The following is a 9486-nucleotide window of genomic DNA, read 5'->3' as shown; positions in this document are numbered from 1 at the left end:
TAGTAGTGTTTTGTTCCAAGGTCTTATTTATCTTCAAATTTTCTCCAAATCGATTCAGTAGTTAAGCCGTAAAAATACAACAGACAGACAGACGTACTTTGGCATTTACAATATTGGTATGGACTCATAGAACGTCGCACTATTTACATTCATTTTTAATTTCGCGCGAGCTATCCAGGGTAAGTTCCGCAAAGTTTGCTTTTTAATAATCAAATGCAATGCAAGTGGAAGTTCAATAAGGCAACGGTCGCTAATTTATGTCCGTTTTAGACTGAATTGCGTTGGTCAATAAGTTTGCAGACAGAGAGTATACTTTTAGCCGCGACTGAAGTACCAGCAGGTTTCTTAATATCGATTTATAGGGGTTGTCTGCACATCAATTTATAAAGTTAGATTACAAAAATTTATAAAAAGTTATGAGTTGATCTTTCTTATTATTTTTAGTATTCACGTAGAGACGTATTCTACAAAACAGATAGAATGATTCAAGAAGGTTTAGAAGTGTAGAACGGAAAAATAAAAAATTAAGCACGCACTAAAAATTACAAATATTGGATTTAAGTCACGTGACTATTTTTTCGTATTTCTGACAGCAAACCCTTTCATTTGATGGGGGATATCATTATATCATGTGGGTTCCAAAATTTGTCTTTCCTACATAGTTAAAGTGATTGGGGAGGCCGCCATATTGGATTTGTAATGACGTTTCTAAGCTAGTCATGTATTGTCATCAAAACTCAGAGCGTGTGCAAAATTTCATCCTAACCGAAAACCGGGAAGTTGGTCAAATTAAGATTCCAAGTTATTCTTACATACATAGTTACAAGTGAAGCTAATTTATACGCGTGTAAAAAGACATTCCGACCCGACGACGAATTAAGAATCTCCTCATTTATGTCAAGTCGGTCAATAATATATTTCATTGTTTTCGACTCATTAGTTAATGTTTACAGTAGATATAATTTGACGGAAAAAGCAGATGGAACTAGTTGAAAGGAAAATTATCGCCATGACAAACAACACGTAATGCAAGCCACGCTAGGAACACGCCCTACAATGCATTGCCCCGTGCCTGTCATCCACGAGCATATGTGACCTCGTGTGCCTGTCAACCGTCGCCTGCAGACTAAAACACAGCAATGTTACGTGGCTGCAGAAATAATCGTGGCGGTATACCCGAGCGAACTCTGTCACTATGCTACTAAATATATAGAAACAATGAAGGAAAACATCGTAAGGAAAGCTGCATACCTGAGAACTTTCTTTTTCTCTACGTGTGTGAAGTCTTCCAATCCGCATTGGGCCAGCGTAGTGGATTATTAGCCTAATCCCTCTCAGTCTAAGAGGAGACTCGTGCTCAACAGTGGGTCAAATATGGGTTGGTAATGATGATGATGATGAAACTATATCCCACAGAATATAAATCTACGAGTAGCACTTTTATAGCGCCTTTATAGGTACAATAATGGCGTTTAAATTGCCTTCTTATATAAATAAACAAAATGCTAGGACTAAGAGCCTGCAACTGCCAGACTTACTTAATATTTTTTTTATGTATTTTATGATATGATGGCTTCAATTTTATGTAAGTTTGTCAGTCTATGTTCCAACCATAGCTAAGTACGGCAGCTTATTATGGAGTTAAGTCTGTAGTGGCTTTGGAAGGTAACAGATTTTAAGGATCTAAGTCCTCAACCATCTAAGCAATAAAGCTTTTTTTACATTTTACTAAGCATAATTTTAAAAATCATGCCGCCAGTCGCCAGTCGGTTAGCTTCGCGCCAACCTTTCGTTAACACAAAATCGTCAAAACACCTGTTAAAGATCTAAGGATCCCTAGCGAAGGGTTGTCACAAAGCTCCTTAGCTCCTTAGCTTAGACCCTTGTCTGCCCACCTGAAAACATTAAACTTTATCATGAAATTAAACGCAGAAAATGTTAAAAAAATACAATTTCTACTTGAACAATTCAGTATGTGGCCTCTTGAAACCTGCTATCTTCCAAAGCCAAACAAAACTGTATAATTGGCTACCGTGCTTACCTATTTATGGTACGAGTATAGGCTGAAAAGCCTTTATACAATGAGGCAAGTCTGGCCATCGCAAGCTTTTACTTGTTTTTATTCCATTTATTCCAGCCAAATTAAATAATAATAAGATTTTCGCCGACACGGATTGGTAAACTAAAATCATTCCATTATAAATTACCCCGTGTTGTATGTCAAACTATATCAAAATTATAGTATGAAAATATTTCGTGCTACACGCAGTGCCAATATCACGATATACCTCGGCCCCGACGACGATACAATTTATAATACTTATTTATTGCCTCAACCGTTCGGCTATCCTTTGTTGAGGCAATTAATAATTTAGAAAGATTTTTTTTATTCTTTACGTAAAATAGCTTGCCAACTATAAATCTGCAGAAACTGTATCGTAGCTAGGACTATCCCAGAATATAGATAAAGCTAAATTTACAGAAACTGTATTGTAGCTACGATTAACCCAGAATATAGATAAAGCTAAATCTACAGAAACTGTATTGTAGCTACGACTATCTCTGAATATAGATAAAGCTAAATTTACAGAAACTGTATTGTAGCTACGACTATCTCTGAATATAGATAAAGCTAAATTTACAGAAACTGTATTGTAGCTACGACTATCTCTGAATATAGATAAAGCTAAATTTACAGAAACTGTATTGTAGCTACGACTATCACAGAATATAGATAAAGCTAAATTTACAGAAACGGTATCGTAGCTACGACTATCACAGAATATAGATAAAGCTAAATCTACAGAAACTGTATTGTAGCTACGAATATCACAGAATATAGACATAGCGCTAAAGTTAGTAGTATTTATATTTGTTTCCGATGTCAAAAGAATCTGAAGTCCGAAGTAGAAACAGTACAACAGTGAACCCAGAGGGTCAAAAGATGCACTTCGTTATCAACCCATATACGGCTCACTGCTGAGCTCGAGTCTCCTCTCAGAATGAGAAGGGTTAGGCCAATAGTCCACCACGCTGGCCCAATGCGGATTGGCAGACTTCACACACGCAGAGAATTAAGAAATTCTCTGGTATGCAGGTTTCTTCACAATGTTTTCCTTCACCGTTTGAGACATTTGATAATTAATTTCTTAAAATGCACACAACTGAAATGTTGGAGGTGCATGCCCCGGACCGGATTCGAAACCACACCCTCCGGAATCGGAGGCAAAGGTTACGGTTAAGGGACCACTGAGTTATCACGGCTATAGATGCAATTAGTGGGTGCATATTATGAACCAAGGTTGATTGAAGCGTGCAAAAGCTATATTATAGGAGCTACGTATAGATAACTAAAAAATGTGAAAATGTTTACTTTGCACTCCAATAGGAGATCGATGACACCAGTGTGTATTGGTTCATGACAATATTATGCCGCCGCTTTCCTTGCTAAACAGATTTATTTTACAAATAACTGTTGGCTAAATGTGTTAGAACTCAAATATAATAGACTCAACCTTGTGCGCGTTGTAATGTTTCTAACTTCATTAAATTGTAATAATTGCTTAATATATAACTTTTTCACTAACAAGTATATTATTTCATTTCCTCAATAACGATACAATCGAAGATATTTAAATAGTCGTAAGCTTCTAACCTAGAAAATAGTAGGGTTTACAGACTTTACTATACATTACTAAAAAAATTTAAAAATGTTTTCCTTGCACTCCAGTGTAGGTATATTTTTCATTACAATTATGCAGCTTTCCTTTCTGAACAAATTTCTTTTACAAATAACGATACAGTCGAAGATATTAAATTAGTTGTAAGTATCTAAACTACAAAATTGTTGGGTTAACTGACTATGCTTTACTAGACATTACTTAAAGGTATGTAAAATGTTTTCTTTGCACTCCACTGTGTATTGGTTCATGGCAAATATGTCGATAATAACGATATTTAAATAGTTGAAAGCCTCTAACCTAGAAAATGGTAGAGTTTACTGACTACGTTTTACTGGATTACTAAAAAATGTAATAATGTTTACTTTGCACTCCACTGTGTATTAGTTCATGGCAATTAAGCCGATATTAACGATACAATCGAAGATGTTTAAATAGTTGAAAGGCTCTAACCTACAAAATGGTAGATTTTACTGACTACATTTTACTGGATTACTAAAAAATGTAAAAATGTTTACTTAGCACTCCACTGTGTATTAGTTCATGGCAATTAAGCCGATAATAACGATACAGTCGAAGATATTAAAATAGTTGTAAGGCTCTAACTTAGAAAATGGAAGAGTTTACTGACTACGTTTTACTAGATTATAGAAAAAAATGTGAAAAATTATTTTTTTTGCACTGCAGTGTGTATTGGTTCATGGCAATTAAGCCGATAATAACGATACATCGAAGTTATTTAAATAGTTGAAAGCCTCTAACATAGAAAATGGTAGATTTTACTGACTACGTTTTACTGGATTACTAAAAAATGTAATAATGTTTACTTAGCACTCCACTGTGTATTAGTTCATGCAATTAAGCCGATAATAACGATACAGTCGAAGTTATTTTAAATAGTTGAAAGCCTCTAACTTAGAAAATGGAAGAGTTTACTTACTACGTTTTACTAGATTACAGAAAAAAATGTGAAAAATTATTTTTTTGCACTCCAGTGTGTATTGGTTCATGGCAATTAAGCCGATAATAACGATACAGTCGAAAATATTTAAATATTTGAAAGCCTCTAACATAGAAAATGGTAGGCTTTACTGACTTTACTGTACCTCGCTTCGTAGGCTTAACTGAAAGCCTTTTAATATTTAACGACTAGTTATGCGTACTTAAACTACAATATCATATGCCATTGTACACCGCATGCGGTTTGCATAAATTATGACAATGATTGCTACTCAAAAGCAACCCACAGTCATTATTATAGCCGACAATGATGGGTGTACATATTACTTGTTTCAACAAAACGCTTTTGCGTATTTGCATGTAGATGTACAATAGAGCTGTGCATATTAAGATTTAAGATGGACATAGATTGATTTATAAATAGACGTTGTCCTGCCTGAAACGTTGACAATATTTTGCACACAGATTAATCAATAATATACAGATGGAGCGTACGGAACACGACGGTGTCGTAGACGCTCCAAATACAAAATTGAAAAAAGTAATACATTCTCGAGTCAGTACGACACGAACCGTCGCATCAGTAATTTTCTATTTTATACAAGAAAAATGGAGTCTTATGTTTTTAAATGTTTTAAAAACTGATCACAAAAAAAAAACTAAAGAAATAAGATGGATTATTTTTTATTGGTTTTAGTGATAATTATTTACGTATTTGTTGTGAGTGTTACATTTTTAAATACAAATTATGAAAAAAGGTTGTATATGCGGTTGTCAAGGAGACACGTGACGTTTGTTTTTAAAATGGGTTTTACCAACTTCAGTACGTTGCTTGTAAAGTCTCACTCTAGTAACTCTGAGATTATGCAATGAAATTCACGAGGTGTCGTCAACAAATACATTCACAAAATGTATGAGTAAATTATATTTTTTCATATTTTTTTCTCGAATTTTTCGATATCCTTGAGCTACTAGACAAATTTTAAATTGATGCACGGACAGCCTTGTAGCTATAAATTATAAAGTGAGGCATAGATTATAAAGTAAAACACGTGCGATGAAACAAAGATTTTGGAAGAAATCCCATTAAGTTATTCAGTATATTTTTTTATTTTTCACAAAAAAGTAGAAGCCACATCGTGTTCTTTTAAAGTCAATATATCCCTTTTGCATCCAACTAGGCGAAACTTATCCAACTTTGTAATATAAGAGGGAGTGATAAATTTCATTTATTTATAAATGTATAAATAAATGAAATTTTCGAGATATGCTTAAAGCATTATATGTATAATACTAGCTGACGCCTAGTAGGCAATATGCTACATATTATTTCCGTTTTCTTACGGGATAAAAGGGCTATCTAATACTGAAAAAATTTTTCAAATCGAACCAGTAGTTCCTGAGATTAGCGCGTTCAATCAATCAAACAAACGAACAAACTCTTCAGTTTTATATATTAGTATAGAATATAGATTCGCATGTAAGGTTATTTTTTCAATACAGTTAAATATTAATATAATTTGCAAGATTTACGCCACAATTTTATCTCTTTAATAACATAATGTGAAAATATAAATAAAGTTATACAAGGCCCGTAATTAACATTTAAACACAATTTCATCGACTCATAAGGAAAAAAGCAACGAATAACAAAATTTTTAATGAACGTAATGACTCCCGACTCCCGTACATTTACCATGTCGTGAAAAAAGTTCACGCTGTCCCATGAAAAGCGCCCTTCTTCAAAGGCCAAGGTGCGCAAAGCTACTTTATAATTAAAAAAAAGTTAATTGCTTTCTTTGACCACCACGTAAACTAACTAGAAGCTCTCGTGAAGTCCATTTGAACTGGTTCTAATTTTCCTTGAACCCTTGCCGGCGGTGTTAAAAAGGGAAAAGCGAGCACTGGGCATCGGGCCGTCTGCCCCGCAAAAAGTTTTGAAGGCTTTAATTTAGCCCGCTGTTAATTCGTGCGCGACCGATTCAAAGGCAACGTCGGCCATTATTAAAAGCGTAAATTGTCAAACAGATGCTGCGAACGACTTCAGCTACGTTCCGCCTATTTTAAAAGGCAATGTAAATTTTATCAACCCAATCATCGGAAGCGTAGCACGCATAATTGGAGCGCCCAACAGAAACAAATAAATCCTCCTAAATTACAACATTACCGTTTTAATATCGCCATTACAAGGTAATGGAGAATAAATGCGTTCTTTGTCTTTGCCAGCGTTTAAGTAGAGCTTCTAGCCAACCAAGTTTTGTGGAGTTAAGCGAATTTTAAAGTAGTTGGAGTAAGAATGTTGCTGAAACTATGCATTTTAACCGTTGCTCAGGTTAAAATATAATGTGGGAAACTCCGCGTTTTACCGTACCGTGCTACCGTGCTCCGTCGCGATCTTATCAGCTATGAGAGTTTTTAAACACGAAAACTGTCTCTGAAGTATTTTCTTTGTTTTACTATTGTTTTAAAATTTGCTGAATTATTGTAAATTAAAGTGTTTCCTGCTGAGCACGAGACTCTCTCAGAGCTTTGATAGCCCAGTGGATATAACCTCTTCCTTCGATTCGGAGGGTGTACTTGCGAATTTAGTCGGGGGCATGCACCTGAGAATTCTCAGTTATGTGCATTTTAAGAAATTAAATATCACGAGTCTGAAACGGTAAAGGAAAAACATCGTGAGGAAACCTGCATACCTAAGATTTTTTTTTAATGTGTGAAGTCTGCCAATCCGCATTGGACCAGCGTGGTGGACTATTGGCCTAACCCCTCACCTCCCATTCTGAGAGAGTTGTGCTCAACAGTGAGCCGAAAATCGGTTGCTAATGATAATGTGTTTTCTAAAGTTTGCTAAGATTTTAAAGAATCCTGATTGTACACTAAAAATCTTCTTTATAACAAATATATTAGGTAAAACCTACAGTGTTCATAATGAAATAAAGCCGATAGTAGACTAAGGCCTAATCCCTTTCATTTTGCGAGGAGACTCGTGCTCAACAGTGAGCCAATTTTCAATAGTCACACGTCTATCTGTTGCAGCACCTGTATGAAAATTATATGGAGTAGTTACAAACAGACAAACTTAAACTAATATGAAATAATGGTTTTCGTGTATCTACTGTTTCTCTTCTTTTAACGCCCCTATTAAATTTTAGGTAATTTTATTCAAAATCCTTACTCTCTTATGTTAAATAAATAAATAAAATTTATTTATTAAACACATAGTAACAAATTTCTAATACAATAATAGAGTAGATCCCTGGCTCCCAAACTAGCTGTAATTGTATCTCGGAAGCTTGTGGATTCCCAGTAGTGTTACATATCAAAATAAAATAAAAAATTAAAATAAACTGCAGTAGGCAAAAAATCGGTTCTCTGTAAAGTCGGTTTACTGACGATAGTTGAACGTGACAACGTTAGAAAATACTGATGGAATACATTTTTCAAAAGAAAGAGCGAGATATACTTTATTTCTTGTAAAAAAGTAGGCAACTCTAGAGCGAGGGAACGACATGACGTCATCTTTTTTCAAGTTTGCGTCTGGCTTCATCGAATTACAAGACGTTGTCACGTCAAAAACAAGATAAAAAAATCAAAATCAAAATCAAAAATCATTTATTTCAAGTAGGCTCAGTTTACAAGCACTTTTGACACGTCAGTTGACTATTTGTAAAGATTCTACCACCGGTTCGGAAGGCAGGTCCTGCTGAGAAGATACCGGCAAGAAACTCAACAGTTGCACTTTTGAAAAAGTCATACAGTATTATATTTTCAATTGATAACAATTACTGTTTACATTTCTTATAGTTTTACTTCCTGTGTGAAGGTGGAAGCTGATCCAACGGCCTCCAAGCATCTTTATCTTTATCAATATAGGATAGATATAGATAGGAAAGCAAGTGGATACCGTTATTCTACCAAATTTAAATAACTTAAAGAAAAATTTTTTCTACGTAACTTATTTCTTAGGGCAAAAAAAAAGATAAGCCTTCCGAGGGCTTAGTATTTCTTAATAGTCATTGAAAATCCATTTGGCATCCGCTTCAAGAAAGCTATTCGCATCTGAGTGCTTTAATGATTGGGGCGGGAATTCAGAAACTTCAAAGAATGATTAATTTGTCAATTTCTGATTAGTCACTCACGTCATATTGAATAAATGGCTGGAGTACTACTGCAAATGTGGAATTAGATAAAAATGTAAATATATTCTCGACGAATAGCTATGAATAATAAATAACTTTACTTTGCCGACAAATTGATAGTCAATATTTATTGAGTTGGAACAGATTGTCTCTAATATTTGCAATGAAAATGGTATATGACTTGCATAACTACATCTTAATAATGCATTTTACGTAATCGTCGTTATCAACCCATATACGGCTCACTGCTGAGCTCGAGTCTCCTCTCAGAATGAGAGGGGTTAGGCTAATAGTTCACCACGCTGGCCCAAGCGGATTGGCAGACTACACACACGCAGAGAATTAAGAAATTCTCTGGCGTGTAGGTTTCCTCACGATGTTTTTCTTCACCGTTTAAGACACGTGATATTTAATTTCTAAAAATGCACACAACTGCAAAGTTGGTGGTGCATGCCCCGGACCGGATTCGAACCCACACTCTCCGGAATTGGAGGGAGAGGTCATATCCACTGGGCTATCACGGCTCTCATTTTACGTAATACAACTATATTGTAGCAGCCTATATATATTTCTAGGTAAATAAATACCTTAATCTTTATTTATTTATACAATCCATAAAGATTTCTTCAATTGTCTCGTTGATCTAGTAGGTAGTTAGCCTATGCTGCTTCCAATCCTAGATCCAGCTATGAAATATCGAGGTATCG

The sequence above is a fragment of the Bicyclus anynana genome, chromosome 9, assembly GCF_947172395.1.
Source record: "Bicyclus anynana chromosome 9, ilBicAnyn1.1, whole genome shotgun sequence".
Lineage (NCBI taxonomy): Eukaryota > Metazoa > Arthropoda > Insecta > Lepidoptera > Nymphalidae > Bicyclus > Bicyclus anynana.
This window is presented reverse-complemented; position numbering follows the sequence as displayed.